At 46.7% G+C, this 20397-nt stretch overlaps 1 long non-coding RNA gene across 2 annotated transcripts in view; it reads right to left on the reverse strand.

Annotated features, from left to right (window-relative positions):
- Positions 1–295: 295 nt before the first annotated feature.
- LOC123617404 (uncharacterized) overlaps positions 296–20397 on the reverse strand; it is a 59676-nt gene continuing 39574 nt past the window's right edge. For both annotated transcript variants that reach the window (XR_006725529.2, XR_006725527.2), the window contains exon 3: positions 296–823. This is a non-coding gene — a long non-coding RNA (uncharacterized LOC123617404). The remainder of the gene's footprint in view (positions 824–20397) is intronic.

Below are 20397 nucleotides of genomic sequence, written 5' to 3' on the forward strand. Positions count from 1 at the left end.
GTATGATTTTACTAGTTGCTCTGTCTTCACAACCACCACCCGCTTTAAATTAGAATTGGAAATAGCCAGGGTCTGTGTCTGAAGCCTGTCTCTATGGCCCGCGCATTTCTCTCCTTACAGGCTCCTCTCCCTGCATTTTCCGTCCTTCCCTCTTCCCAGCCCTCATTCACGCGCACGCAGTTACCTCTCTCCAGCCACATCTCTCCACTGCCCCTGGGCTGAGAAGCACATCTCAACACTTGGAGAAAAGTTCTGCGTATGGCATTGTGAGCACTGGAAACAGTGGATTTTTTTTTTTAATTAAATAAAACACACCTTCATTTAAAATTTCCCCAAGGACCCTCCTTGTTCAGAGCGACCTGGAAAGGCTTCTGTGAGTCAGGTGAGAAGTCTGAGTTACAGGTGGGCGCATGGGGGTTCTCTGCCCCGTGTCCTCCCCCACGATGGCTCCACGTCCCCCTCCGCCTCACTGGGGAATGTTGCGGACAGTATTACGCCCACTCTTTCACACTGCTGGACACACCACTGACGCTGGGGTAAAACCTTGGTGTTTATTTGTACCCACAAGATCGTGTTTGTCGCTTTGGGTGCGCTGGGTTCCCAGAAGTAGGACATGAACTGTATAGCCGACTTCAGCTGCTGAAGATGTGTTCCAAGTGGCCTGTGCCTGCCCAGGCTGTTGCTGCTACGAAAATGCTGCCTCTTGAAAAGAAGGTGGGGCAGGAAACCACTGGGGCTGCTGCTTCAAGCATGGAAGCTGGTGAGACGAACTGCATGCACTTGACTTGCCTGCATCCTGGCAGGGGGAGAAGACCCACCACACCTGGGTGGGGAGGAAGGAAACGAAGCAGAGATGACGCAGCCAGCTCGGCACGCGCACGCGTGCGTCTACGGGGACCGCCCACCCTCTAGAGTTGCAGTAACAGAATGCCGGCCTAAAGCCAAAGGTCATGGTCACAAAGCAGGTGAAACCAAGAGAGAGAAGAACTTCGGAGAAGCTGGTTTCCAGCTACGTGTTTACGCTTCACACGGAGCCCAGTGACTTCTCCAGATGACCGCAGAGCGGGACCGGGCAATTCCCACGCCAGCCCGGCGGGCCCAGCCATCCCGGGATAGAGCCACCCGCCAGAGCGAGCCCCGCCTCCAGGCCATCCAGGCTGTCGGCATCAGGCTTGTGCCCTGCTCCTCCCTGCAAACGGCCCCAGTAAGGAGCAGGGGCAGGCTCCCGGGCCCCACCAGAGCGCGGGGCGCCCTGCAGAGGAGACCCGCCCAGGACGGCAAGTCCAGAGACACAGGGTGAGAACCAGGGGAAGGCAAGATGCGTGGAGCGCAACGCCCCGCCCTAAGCAAGGAGACTGAGGCATGGAGAGCCGAAGCGGCTCAGTCAGTCATCCCCTAACTGTAAGGAGAGCTAAGCAGAGGTGAGGGCCTTAGCGTGAGTGCCGGCGCTGTGTGTTAGCCACAGGCGCAGGGTCTCACTGAGAAAATAAAAAGGGCCACAGAAAGGAGAGGACGACAAAGGGTGACCGAAACGTCCAACGTTAGGTGCAAGTCCCTTCTGAGACATTACTGGGAAAGAGAAGTTTCCTGGTGGTGTTGGTCATCTTTGCCATGTTGGAGAATTACGGGACATGTCCAACCCAACTGACGGAACCAAACCAGGGGAGCATTTCTGACTCCGGGACAGACCTGAAAATCAGTGAAGAGCTTTGGAAACGGTCCCCCTCACGCTGCCCTTAGTGACGTGCAAATCCAAGGGCAGGAGCACGTAGGGAGGCTGACGCCCAAGGTTACAGACCGTGGTCCACGTGCCCACTGGGGAGAACGGTGGGGGGGGGGGGGCCGGGGAGCAGCAGAGCCGTGCAGGGAGGGGTGACGTGCAGAGATCTGGTGCCCAAGGCTGTTTTCTGAGACAGAGGCCTACTTTTCTAATGCTGATTGCCCCCCTCACATTTCAGTGACGCCTCTGAAGCAAAAACAAGTGATTCGATCTGCACGTGTTGAGTTCTGAAGCTGCGAATCACCAGACGTAAACGGCCACCGGCCATCCTCTGCCTTCCACACATCTAACCCCTGGCCAGCTGACGTCGGTGGACACTTATCCTGGGCCGAGTGCGTTTTCTAACATATTCAAAATTAGCATCAACGAAATGTTATGTATCAAAAATGAGAAGTCACATCTAGTCTCACCAATGTCATTGTCCTTCCCATCAAGCCAACCCTTTGATCAGACGCTGTTTTGATCATTAACTTTAAAACTGGGTGAACAGGTGGCCTAGCCCATTTGTAAACAGGTGTGTTAACTCGTCCCCGGAGAACAGACACAACCCTTCTTGGCTTGCACTATGGGTGTGGGTCTCTTAGGGAAAAGGATTGTTTTTGAGCTAACAAAATCCCAGTAACAGCAAATTAGCTTAAAAAACATTTGGCAGTGAAGCTACCTCCACCCTTGTTCTCGGCTCTACAGGAAGAACTGCAGAAGACATTGCAGGCTTCATCACACACAGTCCGTGGAAAACTCCAAGTGTTAGCTCAGTACCAAGTGTGCCACATTAGCCAAAGAGGAAGTCATAAATTAGTCTGAAGTTTATCCGAGCAAACCATTCAGGTTTTCCGTCCCGCCGTAGACCAGCATCCAGCATCGAGCAGCACTTGTCACGTCTGTGTCATCACAGACTTCCATTTTTAAGCAAAGACAAGGCAGCTTTCAGATGTCTGGGCTACTCAAATTTCTGGACTCTGAAAAAATACAAAGCACTAACTCTAATCTAACTTTTCTCCTGCAAGATTTCATCACAAAGTCCTCAATCCTGAACGGGCAGGGATGCTCAGTCAGCTCTGACTCCAGAAAGAACACGGCAGAGAGTCGTCTGCACACCTCAGTGCGTGGCCAGCTTCTAATGCGGATTCTCTCCTCTTCCGTTTGATGTCCCTTCAGCCAATGGGAGCCCGTGCGTGAACCACGTCGCTGCCCCATTCAGCCGCCCGCGTCAAGGCGGACAGCTGATGTCACAGACTCCAGTCAGAGTGAGTGAGCAGGACGCAGGGATCTTCCTGTGGCCCTGGGAGGCTGGCCCTGAGTCACCATCGGCGCTCAGCCGTGCCTGACTCAAGCACTCCGCTGTGGGTGTCTGGCAGGCCCAGCTTTAAGATGTTCAGAAATTGCCAGACAGACACCTGACATTTGACCACCACTCTGTCCTCAAAGTATAAGTTTGTTTACTGTTTCATGTGTTCTCAGGTAAGTAAAGACCCGTGCCAATGGTAACCGCATCTCGTAAGGGACCGACAACATACAGTGCGAGGAATGAGGACCAGCTCTCCAGGACCCTCCCAAAGCTGGAGTTTTTAGCTCTGGATTTTATAAGAAGGCAACAAACTCAACTCATATATTCAATTAAGTAGAGAAATATGATTATCTGATGCCATGCAATTGAGAGCTAATTTTCAGAAGGATCCCCCGGATCCCTGAAGTATTAATCATCTCAGGGAGGGCCGGCAGTGATCACCCTCCTCTCCTGACTCAGCCAGCAAAATGGTTTAATCTACTTCAAAATGTATTCAAGACAAAGTAGATAGAGAAACATTGTGATTGCCCTTTACCAAAAGCTTACATGCTAAAATCAAAGTATATATTCATATATAACATAGATATAAAATATAACATGTATAGATTTCATATATAATGTTATACATGTGTAATATAACACATTAACAATAGCTATATTATGTTTATATTTATATATCTAAATAAATCTTCAAATTTATAAATATATTCATATAATATAAAATATATATTTATATATTATATTTTAACATAGGCATAATTTTATATCTATACCCTGATTCATGTGGGCTAGAAATTTATCTTAGTCTGGGCTCTGCACACAGTGGTGCTCAATGCATGTAGGTTCTATGAACTGTTCATGGCTGTGCTAAGAGTGAAGGGAGGAACCAATTTTCAGGAGCTGTGCCTTTAATTTTCAGCCCTGACTTTGGTCTTCTTTCCCCCAGGAGACGGTGCGCGGGCGCTCCGGGCAACCCGTCCTTGTTACTGACTCCAGCTACGCTGTTGCTGGACTCTTGTAAATGCAGAATCTAAACCTAATTCACACATTTGCAAGTGGGGTTTGAGGGGAGTAGAACGTAAGGGAGAACCATCACCCCAGCAGCTGGAATTCCCCTGGAAGGAGACACAGCCCCCCACTCTGAAGCCTGAGTCAACACCTGTCCTGGACACTGGGGCCTCGGCGCCAACCCGCCGGCCCAGCCTGCTCGGGCGTCTGTCCTGCTTCTCTGGGGCACTCGGGCCGGGAAGGGTCCAGGAGGGGCGGGGTTGCACTCATCACATGGCACTCACACCACACTGGCCACTTCAGTCAGGCACCACATTTGTTCTTTGGTCAGACACTCTGCGCCCTGAAAAGAGCCAGTGAAGAAAGCAGTTTCCCTTGGGGGTGGGTGGAAAAAAAACAAGGAAAAGAGAAGGAAAAGGCAAAAACAAAGCCAGCTGCTCTTGAAGATAAACGGCGCAGACTCTGCCGAGAACTGAGACCATTCGTGCTGAACAGCAGGGCGTGAGGTCAGATGTTTTAATCCAGAAAATGCAGACAATTATGACCCATCACGTAGGCCCCTGAGAAATCAGAGCCACAGGCTCTCTCAGCGCAATGGCTCCACTGCTCCATGTGCTCCCGGTGTAGGGATCACCGTTTCCCAGAGGAAGCCGGCAAGTCTGTCTGCAGAGAAGGCTGGTGTGGACGAGGCCACGGCTGCCGTGAGCACATGCACAGGACAGTTCAGTCTTGTCACCCCCTGGCCTCAGGACGAGCTCCCCTCTTTCCCGCCATGGTGACAAGCCCAGCCAGACAACAAACAGCTGGGTGGATGCCCCAGGACCACACATCCGTGGTCTCCATGCCCTTCTAATCAACTTCCTAATTAGAAAACGCCTCGCTGGCACGAGGTGTGCAGGGCGGCCCACCACATAGCAGCCCGCAGTCCTGGGCTTGCTGGGAGCCTCACTCTTACAGCTGCTGCTGCGTTTTCCTGGTGCAGAGACAGAATCAATTCGCTTGCGTCTGGCCCTCAAGACATATTAAATTTATCCTGAAGGAAACTGGTTTCTGAAAAGCTCTTGCCCAGATGCATCAGGCAGGTGGGATTTCAGTGAACCAGAGGGTCCACTGGCAGATGCAGCATTGATTTCTGAGCGTTCACAATCTAGCAGACAGCTCCAGAGCAGCCCTGATTTGATGGCTCTCCACGGGGTGCCCTGCAGACGCGATTATCTCCACAACCAGTCTGACTAGCTTTGTTTCATGGCGACCCGGCCTTGAGCTTTCTGCTTCTGTTCAGATGCGAGAGGCTGGGGGAACACATGCACCAGGGAGGGGGGATTGGGCCACGTTTGGAGTCTGTCTGCAGGAACTGTCCAGCCTTTTCAGGGCTGAAGGATCGAGGGGTGACTTCGACTCCTCTGAAACCATTCTGTTGAGTACCATTCAAATACACTCTGAGCCCAGGATGAGAAAACAGCAGGCAGGCACCACTCAAAACTGGGTTGGAGCTAGAAAGCCTCTAACAAAAATTTCTGTCAACGTCCTAAAAAGAGCTCCCACCCCATACATTTTTAATCCCTGAGTTCCTGATTGAGAGACCTAAGCCCGACTCTCCACCCCTGCAAATGTCTCAAGCGAAGGTCCAATAATCTTGAGGTCATTTCCTCTAAAGCCATTTGAGTGCACTGTCCAAGCAGTCAGACTTCAGCATAAAGCAGTCAGTGTGCAACATCGAGTTATAAAGTTCCTTTCAACTGCTTTCATGAGTACCCAGATATGTCTACAGCAGCCTCACACAATGCTCAGAGAAGGCTCGAATGCTGCCAGCTTACAGACAGCATGTCCACACTGGCATTCTAAAAAGCACACACGCCTGCCCTCACAAAACCTTCGAAGAGATTCATTGTAGGACCCCTGCAAGTGCAGAGATACATTGTAGGACAGAATTTTAAAGAAATAAGGCCAAATAAGCTTTTGAAAGATAAAAAATATTGATACCCCGCTCCATCCAGCATCATGAGGAACCCATGGAAGAATGTCCCTGGGAACAGCCTTGGCACAGAGAGGCCCCCTGGGACAGAAGCCCCCCCCCAACCTCTCTCCCCCCTGGAATTGAAGGAGTGCCTGATTTCAGGTTAGTATTTTGGCAACTCACTGAGCTTTAAAATATGTGCTATAAAAGGCTGCTTTTCTTTCCAAAGTTGATCTGCAACCTTAGAGATAAACTGAAAAAAAAAAAAAAAAAAAGAAAGAAAGAAAAAAGAAAATTGCCTGTAGAAACCGCATTTTCAGCTAGGTACACATCACCGTCCTCCTGGCCCTGGGATCCTTCGCTGTCTCTAAGGACAAGCCCTGCCACCTCCACGGTGTCCGAGACCCCGTGTGACAGACAGTGGCGTAAAGTAACTCTGTCAAGTGGAAACTAATATGACATAATTTTGGCCCTTAAAAAAGAAAACTCGACTGTACCTTGGAAAGGCAGTCAGGCACAAAGAACGCAGCGTGGTAGGTGACACTCAAGTGCTCCTTTCTGGGTGCACGTGGGCACTTTGGGGTTAAAAACCGAACATCGATATTTTGCCCCAAGAAAGTTATCACCCATCATAAAACTAAAAGGAATTGTCTTAATCGTAGAAGCAGCCTTGGCTCGTGTCTGAGATGAAAACTAGCAGTTCTTCCTTGTTGCTACATTTCAGCTTAGAGCTGGACATATTTTTCTCTAGGCAAGAGTTCATGAATCTGTTTTTAGCACAATTTGGTATTTAATACTGTTTGGGTTAAATAATTAAAAAAAAAAGACCCTCAATTGTTTTCTCATTCTGGTTTACCAGCAAGTTTAAAAATGAAACAGATAAAAAAGTTTTCACATATACATATATACACATATATATTCATTGATATAAACATGAAAAATTCACATATTATGCAAAAAATAAAAGCTCAGTGTGAGTATTCAGAAACTTCAAGTGTGAGGGGTAAAATGATCAAAACCAAGAAGCTTCATATAAAGGGTTAATATGTTTTCCAGTACCTTGTGTTTGAGGTTTAGGGTCATTGAAGGTAGTTTTCTTTTTTGGAAAGGCATAGTTTTTTAAAAGAGAAGAAATAACCCTCCAAAAAGTTGCATTTTTTTTTGTCAAATATTCAGTCATTGTCTAAAGCAAACAGCTAAAGTAAAGCAACTCTGTTAAAAAAAAAAAAAAAAGCCCCCAAATAAAAGCAAAATAAAACCCATAAGTGATTTCAAATATTCAGGAAACTATAGACAGACAGTTAAAGGGTAGTAATTTCTACTTAAGTTCTACCTTAAAAGCAGATGAAATAATTAGGTCAGTTAAAATGAAAACCTTGCCTTTTAAGGAGAGGATAGAGATTATGAAAACAAGAGAGAACTATTCGTCAGTTCTGAGGCGAAAGCAGCTCTAACTAAACATCAAAACAACCACATTGCAGGACCACAACCACAGAATTACATAAGAAACGTGTGTCACCGATGACAATAGAAAATTAGGATTCCACCCGGCTTTTGACTTATTTCTCAACTCAGAAGACTGATTTGGAAAAACAGTCTCCATTTTTCTGCAAAGAACTGCAAGTATCGGAGGTAATGCTCATTCTCCTCTTTCCTGTCTGCAGATCCTACGGATCAATAGGAACTTCAGTTCAATTTGCAAAATCTCCAGTAAGTTGCTTGTTAAATCAGCTAAAATCTTCTTCCAGCTAGGAAAAATACACACCAGTCAAAACTAATTATGTCTGGGTTTTCACTGAAGCAACATTTGCTCATTTTCCTGGTCTGGATACAGTGTTTCAGAAAATATTAATTAAACACATTGAATAATGGCTGCTGTAAATTTCTGAAAACAATAATCTCCAAACAGTTCATTTTCACTCCAGACACAAGCACCAGAAGATGGATGCCCCAGCCTCCCCACCCCAGCAGCAGCGCCCATCCTTTTGTTACTGACCACGGGAGTTGAACTTTGCTCCACTTTGGGAAGCAGAGCCGACGCTCGGGAAACAAGCACAGGACATATTTACCTGGAGGGAATACCAAGGGGAACCTGAAGAATTGCACACAAAGTGGTCCCAGGAACGCGCCTGCGGTCCCCGGGCTCCTTCAACTAGGCCAGCCTCCGCCGAGCCGTCGCTCCCACGGCAGCCACCCCGCTTCCATCTTAGGGACTCACCCAGAAAATTCTCCAACCTGCTCCACCGCTGCAAACTCTTCTGCTTCTGAACGCCCACCGTTCGTTCTCCGAGCATCCAATCAACTTCCCACCGCACCTCTTCCCTAGTGGCGCGCAGACACCCGGCCGCTGCTCATCTCTATGCTAATTATTTTGCCACATGGACAAAAGTCATAATGCTTTCAGACAGGAAACCAACAGGCCTGAAGTCCAAGATGGAAATTAATAAGTTGACACCGCGAAACGCCAGGGAAGAGGCATGCGTGCCGCGCTCCGCCTGGTGCAGGAAGTGGGGCTTCCGTTGACAGCAGCCCCCGGCGGAGGGGCTGCGAGCCCTGGCTGGCTCCCTGGGAGGCCACGGAGCCGCAGCAGAGCAGCCTCAGCAGCCCTGCTGACTTACCCCGGCTCAGGCTGCATCCTCTAAGCACCACAATACACATCCATTTCCCCAGACCCGAGCACGGAGGGAACTTCAGCCCTGAGCTAGGTAACCTTCAAGTTGCGGCTGTAGAATAAGCCGGTCGTCCCCAACCTTCCTGTTTATTGAGCTGGCAACACAGTCAGACAAGACTGGGGATGCGTGCTGTATGCTTCTTACATCGTACCCACAGGCCCCTAAATCTCTAGAGCAGAATGTGTAGCATGTGCAGGGCCGTATTTCATGTAATAGATGAGAACTGTAAATACCAGAGTCAGGCTGTTGACAGCCACCGGCGAGGCAGTATATCTAAAAATACACCCCCAACACTGATGTGATGGTAAATTCATGCCGTGGCCAGAGAGACCTCAGAAAGGCAGCTGAACCCACAGCCATTTCCCATGGCCCTACTGCTGAGCACCAAAACAACACAGACAGAGCTCCCAAACCTGCCCCACCACCTCCTCAAAGGGAGGAACAGTGACACAAGAGTTAACGCCAACTGACTCCTAAAGCCCCTTTCGGGCTGCAGCGCATTCTGCTTGGTTTCAGCATCGCCTTCCCTTTATCGCTTTCTCTTCGAACAAAAGACACAACTATTTCTCTGAGAAAGTTAAAGCTCCGCCAGCCTTTCAGTATCGCTCAGAGAAAGTTTCTGTCTGAAAAGGCAGGACCTAATACGGTCTCAAAACACAAAAGGGAAGAGAGAGATAAGACTTTAGCATCTTTCCGATAGAAAAAAAAAAAAGTGCTGATTTTGTACATGGCTTCTTGAGTCCAGCAACAAATGCTCCACTCCCGCGATAACCATGCCATGGCACTCTCTCTGCAGACCTCACTCTGATAACACTCAGCACTGTGAAAGGCCACGTTAAATCATAAAGGCTACTTAGCACCTCCCACCCTTCCCCTGGACACTAGCCTTGAATACACAGACGCCTGTTTAGTAACAACTCCAGACAGCATGCAGACGGACCGGGTGCCCACAAAGATCGACAGGGAGAGGAGCTCTGCTGGAGAACGAGTCCATTGTTGGCTCATTTGTACGCCAAACCAGGCAATTTTAAGAGCTGTCATAATCTGTCATCAAAGAAGAGCTGACGGTAGTCAGGGAGACAAGGAGATAACTATTTGCCAAAGTCCTTAAGCGATCCGGTGAAATCGTCCTGAGGAGCTGCAAGTGGCCACAACCAGGTACCCACATGCAACCTTTAATAAAGACAAAGAGGCACCTGTCTGTGGGAGAGTCAGCGGCCATCCAGCACACTCCCGCTCCGCAGCCTACTTCTCCACCCAGGCAGGGCTACGTCTGCCGCGGAGAGAGAGCATCGCACGTGTGCACGGCGCGGCCCTATGCGTTTCCACGCTGGCCCCTTCCCTCCGGGGCCGCCACTCCGCCCGCTCACCGTGTGCAGGCAGAGCCCAGGGCAGCGCCGCCCCCGTGACAAACCACTGCAGGGTTTCCCCGGAACGCGGTGCTGACTGTGGTTTCTGTGGGGAGGACGGCACAGAGGTCCGAAGTTACCGAGACACCTTACTCGAGCTTTCAAAGGTGATGTCTCTAAATCCCGAGCTTCTTGCCTGATGTCTTGAGACCAGACACACTGGTTCCTACGGAGGTGACAATTCCCTTCCCGTCCAGCCCTGCTGGAAATCACTGCAGTCTGACCGTTCCGTCTTCTCACAGCACAATGCCCCTTACCTTAACCTAAAATATTTCCCTCCCCATCCCAACTTTTCCAATAATCACCACGTGGGGAGTAGGGATTTTTGAAAAGATACATTTTAGGAAGAATTTCCGAACAGCACAGCCTAACAGCAGTGCTTATCAGTGTTTCCTCACAAAATAAATAAGCATTTATGCGTTCTTTCCAGTTTTATAACACCTGGCCTTGTGCACATTTTCTCTGCCATCTCTGAGTACTTCTGCAGATGTCCTGAGGACTCATTATGATGTCAAAGCTGCAAACAGTTTCACTGTGAAACAGGCATAGAAAAATCATTGTATTTGCTTGAACAATGCAGGTGTGAAAGAGACAGAGAGAGAAGACAGGGAGGCCAAAGGGACGACCAGGGACAGAGTTAGAGAGAGAGGACAGGAGAGAGAGAAAGAGGGAGAGAGAAAGTGGGGGAGGGCGTGGGAGGAGAGGGAGGGAGGAGGGGGGTAGACAGAGAGACAGGAGGACACAAAGCGCACTCCAGCTGAAACCGTGTTGCCCTGAAACACAGCCTGATGATGGAAGAATGTGTCTGCTACCTTAGAATGATCTGGTATCAGAAAAGTCATACGATAAATTACCACAAAAGTAGAGCATTTAGTGTTATTCCTTGTGCAAGTTATGATTATTATGGGCAGTATTTCCAATCTGTGGAGTCTGCCAATTAAAGCTGTATTATTTTTTGTATCAGCCACACACAATACATGGATGTGGTTTACCTGCTACAACTTCCAAAGAAAATTATAAAAAAAATTATAAAAGTATTTTCTTCTTAAAGTTCGTGGTGTCTTTTCTCTTCAGTTTAGCTTGGAGTAAGTGTAGCTCAGTGTCAGGTATAGAGAATACACTGTGATGGACCTTATTTGGTGAAAACTATGTTAATCATGTTCAAGTTTTTGTTCAAGCTTATCCTCTATTACTCTTTTCTAAGGAATGCTACACATTTTTTTCCCCTGGAGAAAACAACAACAAAAAAAGAGTCATGAAAAGATTTTTTTCAAAAACTTGAAAATAAGAAAATGTGTAATATTATGACAATCAAATTGTGATATGAAGTCATTTGATTAGAAGAATTTAGCAAAACCGAGGGTCTCTCTGAGACTGCCATCCATTTGCTGTCTGGACAGAGTTCTGTCTGGGGACACCTCGCATCGAGGCAGACTTCATGGCCAAGTACTAGATGCATTTGAAAAACTGGTGATTGATTGGAAATTATAGCCTGGACTGCAGAGGCCTCCAGCCAAGCCGCCCTCCGATGTCAGAGCAGCGGGGTCTTACAGAAAAGCATCTTTCTAGTCCCTCTTCCTCCACTGAATGGGCTTCTTAATATAAAATATTTAAGAGGAAATAAAGTTTGAAGTTGTTTACAGTTAAAAATGTAGCCAGCAAATTGTGCAATAAGTAAAGTATTTGAGACGATACAATGTGTTTTTACAAACAGCACCTCTCCCTCAAGTTAGGCTGTCTTACAGGGAGAGCTGGAAGTCTAGTTTACGCATGTGACTTTGAAAATATCGTTTAGACACTAAAATGAATTTTTCTCAGAAAAGGGATTGGATTTTTTTTATCACACATGTGAAGTATTTCTAAAAGCAGTTCAATAAATAATCAGATTATGAACTCTGAATTTTGAATTTGAAGTATAGTTTTAACAAACAGATAAACTTCAAAAAGCTTTGAAGTTACAAAATAACTTATTTTTCCCTAATCTATTGGAAGCTGGCATATAAAACAAAATATCAGACAGTGAAATAATTGGGTGTGTTCATTAGTAACGTTTGAAATATAAACATTTTCCAGAGTGTAAAAAATAAAAATAAGTTAGGTGAAAAATATGCCAGGAACAATAAAGGCAGTATATTGAAGAGGCTCATTCTCTGAAAATACTTGCATTTCCCTAAAATGTGCTCACGCTGCTTCTACAGTCCAAGAGGAAATGGTGGGCTCATATGTCTTTAGGAATTCTTGTATACCCCCCACACATGGTCACAGACTCCTGGGCCCTCAACCTTGATCTCAGCTTCCAGCACAAAATCATGACATTGGCCTAAGTTTTGCTGGAGGTTGCAAGTTTCACTCAAGACAAGTTGAAATTGGTGTTTCATGTATATTTTCTGCCTTATTGGTTTATCTTGGTAACCCTGGCTCACCTTTTTCAAAAATGAAATTTTATCAATAATTACATAAATGTCCATTGCATAAAGATTTTCCATTTTAAAAGCATATCCACGCAGTGTTTACAGGTTTGCTAACTCACAGTTACATGTATGCAAGTAATTTTAATGAAACCATGTTTGGTAATTTGGAAAGTAGGGTAACAATTTCATGTGCAAAAGAAAGATCCAGAGATTGCCTATCTTCTCTGCCACAATCTTCAAAACATCCAGTTGTGACCATAAAGCCTGTGCCTGCTTCCACTTCAGTGAGTACAATCATTAAGGTGATGAGAGGGAGCCGTTTTCGCATTGCCAGTTAACTAGTGGGAAGTCAGTCACTGCTGAACACAACCGCTATCAGCAGCGGACAGCTCCTGGTGCTGAAAGGGGAAAGGAGAGGAGCCTGGCTCACAATAGCTCACTCAGCCAGCCTTTGAAAAATCACAGCAAAACTGAATGAGGTGGCAAGTGCTCAGGCTGAAAAGCACTGTCTGCAGAACAATGGCAGCCGGCTCCAAATCCGGCTACAATCACATTAATGAGATTAATCAGCGAATTAGCAGCAGTCAAATGTCAGGGAGGCAAGGAAGGGTCCAACCAAGATTGGTAATTAACTTTTTTTTTTTTTTTGGTGGGGAGAAGGAAAAAAATCAACTGTGATATCTCCTAGGTTTCTCAGAAGGTGACAATTTTGCTCCACAGATCGGAAGGCTGTATGTTCTGATCAAAAGGCTACAGCATAACCCCTCATATTATGCCATAAACCCAGGTATCACATTACTGATGCTTAAAGTACGGTCCTCTGAGAAAAGTGATGTCACTGTGAATAACCTTCATAAACTATCAGGCTTTTACTGTTTTGAACTCTCTAACTGTAAGATTAATATTTACAAAGAAATTATTTCTCCAATACTCAAGCTAAATTTTTTTAAAAATATGGCTGATTTAAAAAGGAAGACTTATGTAACAGCTGCTTGCTCATGAGAAGTCCATGACACTGTGGTGAGAGTTTTAAAAAGTGCCATCAAGTGAAGAACTATTACACAAACATATCAGCTCTGGTCTACTGTATTTAATGAGGAAAATTTATTACTGCAGTACAACTTTAAGGAGAATTTTAACCAACTGACTTATTGCACTTGAAGTGAGAGAATCATATACTCTCCTTTAAGTCAATTAGAAAAAATAAACTTACTTTTTTTTCTAGAATGTATCAGTAGCATGTATAATACACAATCAACACTTTAGATGCAAAGTTCTTGAGAGATGAACACTTACAGGAATGCAGTGGTGGTGTTTTTCAAAAAGGAGTATTGTGCAAAAACCCTTTTTATATTTTTAAAAACAGTCCCATTTTTCTCTGTATGAAAGACATGCTTTTTTTTATCATTTAAAAAGCTGCGTGACTTTCATGAAGTTGAACAATCAGAAAGAAAGCCTCCTTCATGTTGTACTAGGATGCTTTTGTCTATGAAGTTAGTTTTGTTCAGTGAAAAACACAAACACTTGAACAAAAAAGCTCCTATTATAATAAATATTTTTCCTTTAAGTAAATAAATAACCTAAAATTTCATAGATTATATCATTTTAGTGCACAAGAAATTATCATGGCTAAATTAATGCTAAATTCAAAGTCAGAGCTCTGTATTTTGAATAGTTAGCTGTTATATGAATATTTATATGTGTATATATTTATGGCCCTATTCTGATCTACCTCGAAGATAAAGTATGCAGTTTGAACTTTTAGTTTATTAATTTAAGTTGCACTAAAAGGTATAGTCCTGTTATAAGTGAAACAGTTTCATTATTATGAACTTCAAACATTTCAGTTACAGTTAAAAATCTTTATGTGAGTTTCTCAATTGAAACCATCTAACTTTCTTGCCATTAGGCAAATGTAACATTACATCAAAAGTATCTAATGTTTTAACAGCCTTTGTAAAAAATGATGTGCTTTCTTTGCAATGTAAAGTAATCCAGTAAAGTCTCTGGGAAGTTTTTGTTTCAGTGGCTGCATGTCATCCAAGTACTGTCCATGCAGCAAGGTCTTTTTCTATCAGCAGCATCATGGTTATTAAGGCATGCAACATCATACCAATTTTGCTTTAAAGAGAGACTTCCGTGGATTATAAACTCCTAGCCAGGAACATCTCAGCTACCAGCCATGCTATAAAAACAACCTTAAAAAGGAGCAAACAATAGGCATTCAAGCACAAGTGCTCGAACTACGGCAACGCAGACCTGCCCACGCCGTCCCCAGCATCCACCTGCCGGCCGTCACATACCTCCCAACACGGCCGCGAGCGCTCACAGGCGAGACAAGCTCAACATCCACAGAAAGCAGAGCAAACCCTGCTCCACCCCAAGCCTGAAACGATGATGAGGAACATGCCTACCACCAAGATGCAGAAAACGCTGCTTTTTGTCTTCAGTGAATACTGATATCATAACCCATAGTCCAGGGAATGGAAAAAAATTAAAATACACCCACCAAGAATGAGTCTAAAAATCAGGGGGGCTTCAGGAAGACTGCAAGGAAAGCTCTCCCCCTGTTTAGTGTGCAGCAGCTTAGGGAAAAAAAAATGTCGCCCGGGCAGGAATGACAAATGCGGAGCGATAGGCTGGCGGGCCTGAGGGGTCTGCCTCACTTCCACACGCATCCCCTAGTGCACGCGCTCCCACTCATCCTCTCCATAAGCTTTTTTTTTCCACATTTTTTTTTCACGAGCTCCAAATCCCCGGCATATGACCTTCTGTTAAATAGATAAAAAAAAAAATTGCTTATCAGTCATGCAAATGAGGCTGAATTCATTCTCCACAACAGATGGCCTCATAGATAATGATGATGGAAGAGAGAAAATTGAATGTCTCTCACAAGGTGGCCATGGCAACCGAGTGCAGAATAATATCAATAATAAGCTGGCTGCATAATAAGGTTGTCAGTCCTGCAAATCAGCCTGCAGCCCAGCCAGCTACCAGGTAAAGAAAATCAGCATCTATGTGTGTCTTCTCCATTTTACAGTGACCATAAAACAAACTAGAATTTCAAGCCTTTCTGTGGAGGAGCGCGTGCGTGCGTGCGTGTGTGCGTGTGTGTGTGTTGGGGTGGGGTAGCTGGACAACAACATGACAACGTGACATATTTTTTTCTTTCTTTCTCTTCTATCATGTTTACTATAATGGACTTGGTTTTACGAAGGATTTCTTAAATAGCCATACTGAAACTGGGGATGTGGTGTGTTGCAGGCTGTTCCTCCCACCCCCATCCCGCCCTCCCCCTCCCGGTCTGATGTGTGTGCTGCATTGATGCGAGCAGCTCGCCTCAGGCTTCCACCTTGGCTCCCAGGGGGACATCCTGCAAAATGAATCAGCAACCATCCTGAGCAGGCTGATTAAAATGAAAACGGCAAGGCGCATGTCTGGGCGGAACTGGAGCTCGGCTTTGCTGCCTGTCTGGCAATCACGCTCAATATAGCTCCTGCTAATAATGGCTTACTGCCTTTCGGTTTTTAAAAAGGTATCGTCATTTATCCCCTCAACCGACTGGTGTTGGAGTGTGTGTGAGCGTGTGTGGTATGTGTGCATGGGCACTTGTACGTGTGTGCGTGGTCGGAGGGGGAGGGGGAGGGAGGACGACAGGATGGATTCCCTGCTGCTCACATGCGGACTGCCTGCCTGCTGACACCAGGATTGTGAAACTGAGCTCACTCCGTCTCTCTTTTGGGGAGTGGGGCAGCTGGTAAGTCTTGGGGTAAAAGAGCCAGGGTAAACGCAAGCTGCCTAAAAAACCAAGGTGATGGTTTTCCACCTAGACACACTCATTTCTAACCAAAATCCTGGGCAACAGACCTTGAGAGAACCAGCTCTGCTCCCCAGGCTCACAGCTGGACCCTCTGACATGCAGCCTCCAGAGGAACCTATTTCTGTTTCAAGCATTTGCAACCAGCTTGTTACTGTATCCTGGATACTCTGCAACACAAGGCATCAAAAATAGAAAAACGAAAGGTGACTCACTGATGCAATAATCTAACAAAATTGAATAAAAATGAAACTGACTTTAAAAAAAATTCTCAGATACAGCTTTAAGATTACCCTCAAATAAACTGTACCTTTCAAAATCTCAAATTTTTCAGTTTTTTTACAAGGCATTCTGAAATTAGATCATTATCTCTCAGGAAAAATGCCTTAAAAATTAGAAGCAAGGGTTTTTCTGAATTCATTATGTTCTACCATTTCTATATATTTCACGCTACATCACTGACAATCTCTCAGTTTTGCTGCCTAAATTTCCACTTTTTGATTCCTTTTGGTAACAGATGCATGATTTTTATGTGGAACCATATATATGCACATGTACATACATAAGCAGTTTATGTCACATATGCACATATGCATATAGACGCATATATGTATATACACACACTTGTTTCTGCCTGGAGTAATCCCGCCTCTGAGATGTGACTCTTCCCCTCCCACCGCCAGCCCTGCTGTGCTGCAGAGTGAATCAGAAATCAATAGAGCTGCCCTAATGGAGACTCCACTCGGCGCTCGGCGCTCGGCTGGGCAGCTGCCGTCTCCTCTCCCTCCCTCTCGCACACACGCGCACATACACGCACAGAACTGATGACGTCCGTGCAGCTTCTTAAGCTGATTGGGCACCACATCGGATGTTCTATGGAGCAAAGAATAGGAATCATTTATAGCCGGTGGAAAAAGAAATGGGAGCATGTATTCTCCTGTGTCTGAGACATGGACCCTGAGCGCCCCAGACAGCCAGCCCGCTGACGAAGAACAGTTCCTCAGGTGGTGTGGTCGTGATGGAGCGAAGGAGAGCCCCAAACCCAGTGCAGAACTGCCACCTCCCACAGTGGAAGCTTCTCCATTTTATACAGGACAAAGCCTTCCTCTGAACAAGCAAGCAGAATAAAATCTACAGCAAAAAAAAAAAAAAAAAAAAAAAACCATTTTGGTCAAACAGCTCCAGCGCTTTATTTAAGGGTTTGAATATATATTATGATTTCAAAATACTTCCAAATACACCCTTGAAAATAAAGTGCAAATGAAAAGAATACACATATGCACGTGCACGCACACAACACAGACACACACAGGAAAGCACCCTCTGTGAGTTGCCTCTGCCTTATCTTAGCTGTGTTAGCAGTAAGTTCAGTTTTTTAAGTTAAAATTTGTCCCCAGATAGCTTACCTTCAGGGAAAAAGAGGAGGAGATCTCTAAATGAGACTAAGCCATGATTTCAAGCCACAAATTTACATATGTGAACATGCTTCTTACACACGTTCCTGTCTTATGAAGACACATTAGCTACTGGGCTCCTGCACACACGCAAAAACGTACGCACAAGCACACACACGCACGCGCATGTGCACACACACGCAACGTTGCTTCCTGAGCTCATGTGGCTGCAGCTGCCAGGGTGTCTCTGTGAAATGACAGGCCCTTGTGTCAGGAGGCTAGAACCTCGTGTTTTATCTTGAAGGGCGGCATTTCTGGACCCTGCAGCCAGAGCGTGCCTGCCCCTCCCCTCGCTGCCCGCACACGCGGCTCTCCCTGGCCCAGCTGACGGCAGTCGCCCCAGACGGGCTCTGGCCGCAGCCCAGCGTTCGTGCTCCTCCCAGCCGCCCCCCGCACAACGTCAGGGCCGTGAGGAGAGGAAGGCGAGGAGGAAGCGGCCGAGACCCAAGGCCGCAGGGCCCAAGTGCACGCGGCAGAGCAACGTGTCAGTCTGCGTTTCGCCGTTACCTTGTAGGTGCGCTTGATGTTAGGATTCCTTAAAAAATGAAACCCAGGGCTCTTCAGTCCGGGGGAGCAAGTGACACCCTTCAGGACACAGAAGGGCTGGGAAGCACCCCAAAGGCTATTTAGATGAAAAATCTCTCTGTGCTTTGCAATTAAACCTTAAGTGAAACATCTTTGCCTCCAAATAGCTATCAAACTCTTATTTCTAACAAACTTTCTGCTGCCCTTACAGGGTCATCGTGCAGGTAACACCCCTCTGTATTAGAAAATGCATAGCTCAGCTCCATTAGTAGATCAATTAGGAAAGGAATATAAATTGGGACACACAGCCCCTTCTCATAGATACGTCCTTCCGTTTAACACCAAAACCCAGGTACATTTGTGTCTTGAATATAAAGCACATGGGTTATGTATGAGGCTGTGTTTCCGACCATCAGACGCATGTTCTGACAGTTCCAACAGTGGACGGATCTCTCTTCGTGTGAGGAGCGGTGTCTCTGCCTCACAGGCCTCGGGACTTCGGGGCAGACTCTGGTCTCAGCCTGGTACGTGGCCACAGGGCCTTTTCCCTGCTGCAGATGCCGTGTTTCCCAGCAAGGCAGGGGCACGGGGGCTGGACCTCCACGTGAGGCCAGAGCACAGTCTACCCACCTTCTGCTTCAGGAAGCACGTGGCATGTCCCAAAAAACCTTTTTTGCTTTCCTTCAGAATTATATCCCCATCAGGGATGGAGTGCTGTGACATAAGTAGGAGCACCAGACCCATGGAGGGCAGCGGCAGACGGAGCGATGCCACCCCAGTGGGCGGAAAAGGGTCAAAGTCTGGAACCTGGATGTCCACTGTCGCCACGGACGCTGCGCTAAGTGACCGATGCAAGCCCCCTACTTCATCAAAAATAAACTTTCTGAGTTTGACGCTGATGAGATAAGAGCTAGTTTATCAGTGGATCAGACAAGGACAAGGACGAGAAACCCACACTCACTGCAGGGGGGGGAGCGTCAACAGCAAGCGGTCACAGAGAATACGGGTTACGTGATTAACTGGAGACAGAGGAACGAGAAGGGCCTGGGGACCACATGGCGCAGACGGGCCGGCGGGTCAGCGCAGTCACGGGCAGCGGGAAGGTGCCTGCGTGACCTCAGGGGACAGGCTGGATGAGGAAGGACAGGCTGTGAACTCGGGGGTCACTGATGTGCTTCTACGTGTGTCCTGGAACCACCGTCCACTGCACGTCCGATGCTGGGGGAGTCGGGAGGAACAGGATTACAGAGCACTGCATCTGTATCAGACTTTGTCCGATTTTATGGAGAATCTCTGATTTCACAGGGCTGGCCTATTTTACAGAACTGGTCAATTTTTGGAAAAACAGATATAAATTGTATTGAACGTAATTCCAAGATCTAAAAGACCATTGAGCATCTACGGTTTAGATGACAACACCCAGAAAACGACGGTAACCTGTGACAGAAACCTGTCGCATCCCCGAGTTCACAATGCTCAGACCAGGATCTGCCGTTTTCTAAAGACAAGTGCTTTTCAGTCCCCCTTTCGTAGCTCAGTAAATCCACAAACCCCACGCCTCCCAGCAGGTCTCCCAGGCTACCTCCAGACTCCTGCCTCTGAACTGCCCTGCACCCAGTCTTTGTATCACGTCCGTATCCTTGCATCGTCTGTTTCCTTTCTCTACAGCTGTGCGAGTTCCTTGACGAGAGGGACTCCTGCATCTTCGCTCGTGAGCCTGCAGGCGCAGAGCTGCTGCAGATCCGGTGCTTCGCAAAAGCACTTGGGTGAATTTTCCAGTTCACTAACGGGTCTCACCACTAACGTAAGATATTTATGTGTGTATGTGCACGTACAGACTCCCTGCAGACCTTCACCTTGTCTGGAACTGCACCTTCCTTCATTGTGTTGAGGACAGCAATGAGCGCCCCACGTCTGGAACAGCTCCAGTCTTGAAACGCATGAGGAAAAAGGAGCCGGAAAAAACACAGACGCAGAGAAGACACTAGAAGCTGAGGAGAGGGAGGAGCCACATCTCTTGCTCAGAGCGCAGTTAGCGTCCTGAGTCCCCAGCGCCAGACCTGCTTCCTGTGCCCA

Source organism: Camelus bactrianus, chromosome 15 (genome assembly GCF_048773025.1).
Source record: "Camelus bactrianus isolate YW-2024 breed Bactrian camel chromosome 15, ASM4877302v1, whole genome shotgun sequence".
Taxonomy (NCBI): domain Eukaryota; kingdom Metazoa; phylum Chordata; class Mammalia; order Artiodactyla; family Camelidae; genus Camelus; species Camelus bactrianus.